Below are 2,379 nucleotides of genomic sequence, written 5' to 3'. Positions count from 1 at the left end.
AATCACAGACCATGGCCTCAGCCAAGTCTAACAGCCTGTCGGTGATGCAAAGGTTCTCTAGTTAGAGCTCACTTGTGCACAAGGGTCACACATAACCGAAGTGACAATCGACCTACTCTCAAATCTCCCGGTTTGATAAAACTATTTTAAAATATAGTTGGGTTGTTAGAAGTTCATTTCAAAATCATTACCAAAATATTCACGTAGTAACATGATAAGATCCCTTATAAGACTTTAAAATATAACTCTTTGCTTGAGGTTGAAAGATCATTTAGTATGGTGGATATGTGTTTCAATCATGAATGCACACCACACAAACTATAAGGCACATACTTGACATAAATCATATTAAAAAGTTTGTTTCTCGATTTCAAAAACCTTTACGTGCGTGTATATATATATATATATAGCTTATATATATTCAAAGCCATTTTCAGAGTCATAACATCCATAATTTTCTAACATTTCTACCAACTCATGCTTTCCACAATTTTTTACATTAAAATAAACCAACACATATTTATATATATTTACATAGTTATGCGAATTTTTACAATGGACACCCCCTACTCACCTGACAATAGCAGATCACTATGTCACTATTAATTCGGATATGCAAATAACTAATACTACGTGTCGATCACTGGTTATCTCGTCTGACACGCCACCCTAGCACACTTCCTCTACTTATACGCTTCCTAGCAACCATCTAAACCCAATTTACTTAATTGCATGTATACATGGCAACAGTTTGACCAACAACTTTCTTACCTAAATTTCATAGTAAATCCCATGCTTATATAATCATATATAGTAGCAATTTTTACTAAAGAATTCTTAAATCTTTGCATGCATTCAACTAAATTAACAATTTCCACCTTCCATACCATGAAATTTTTAAGCCAAACCACCAAGCTCTCCTTTGGTTCGGTTATGGGGGAGGAAAAAGGAAAGACAACTCATGAGGAGGAAGGAGAAAAGAAAAAAGCATGAAAGAAAAATGGTACGACTTGATGCACGGTTTTCCTTCGAAGAAGCCACGAGTTGAAGAATGAAAAAGGGAGAAAGAGTGGTTTTTGAAAAGGAAAAAAATGAGTAAAGTGATAGAAAAGTGAAGGTTCTGGAAGCCAATTGGGATAAGAAGAAAATAGAAAAAGTTGGTCTTAATTGGCCGGCCAAGTGGAAAGAAAAAGAAGCAAAAGTCAACGGAGAACGGTGAAAGCTTTTCGTTTAGTCAATGTATAGTAACAATTCTTGTCTTTTTCCTTTTCTTCTCTCATCTTTTTCTTTTTTTTTAAATTCTACTTTTCTTCTTCTCCCTCACTTAGATTAGTCACATAACCCTCTCTTTTAACTAATCTCACTAATAAATAAAATATTAATATTTTAATAATATTTTATTCATAAAATATTATTTTATTTTAAAATATTCTTTTTATCTATCACCGTTCTTTGACACTTAGACTGATGTCAAATAACCCTTCTTCTCATCGATAAAGTCTTATTAAGTTCTAAACGAGGGTATGGGGTGTTATATTACCATCATTCAATAAATCCCATCTTAGGACATTCTTTCCATATTTTGCATTGGATGCACAATATATATAACTCCACATGTCTAATTATTCATCATTTATAACATTCCACAATTCCTTGATTAACACCTTTTTCTCACATTACAACTAAATCGAGAATTCATCTTTCTCAGTTTCCATAATTACTTCCATTAGTATATGTTGTGTCAATTATCAGTCTATATCATGGCACCATGTGCCTCCATTCTACCATTAATCATACTCTACAAGAAATAATTATATGTTTTATACACTTCTACCAATGCTAATCCCATTGAATAATGCATGACAAATTTCAACACTTAACCAAATCATTAAATTAACTACTAGTTAATTTGTTCAAACCACATAAAAATTAACCATGTCTCAAATTCTCTAAACATATAAATAACAATCATAATTTAGTTCAACTACATCAACATTATCTCATAATCCTTCTCACCATTCTCACCTTATTGTTCATTCACATAATCCCTACTTACGGGTGCAACACCTTTTCCATAACTAGGAGGGAAATCTCAAATAGCAGATACCTTCCTTGGACGATAATTCCAATGGTTACCTTTTCCACCTTTTCTTGGTCCTTCTTCCTAAGATCAATTCCATCATACGCCATCTTTTCAAGGCTTTTCCAACTTTTAAATATTATTTCACTTCATGAGGGAACCCATTTAATCGGAATGTGGGTAAGTTTGCCTTGTGGGCTTTCACACTCTTGCACATAACGGCTCCGACCTGTGGATTCCATTGATCCCTCTTCCATACTAGGGGAACCTTCTTTTTTTTTTTTCCCTTTGCTACTCAT

Source organism: Theobroma umbraticum, unplaced genomic scaffold (assembly GCF_002168275.2).
Source record: "Theobroma umbraticum cultivar Fairchild unplaced genomic scaffold, ASM216827v3 scaffold_89.0, whole genome shotgun sequence".
NCBI lineage: Eukaryota > Viridiplantae > Streptophyta > Magnoliopsida > Malvales > Malvaceae > Theobroma > Theobroma umbraticum.
The sequence above is the reverse complement of the archived record's forward strand: the minus strand, read 5'-3'. Positions refer to the sequence as shown.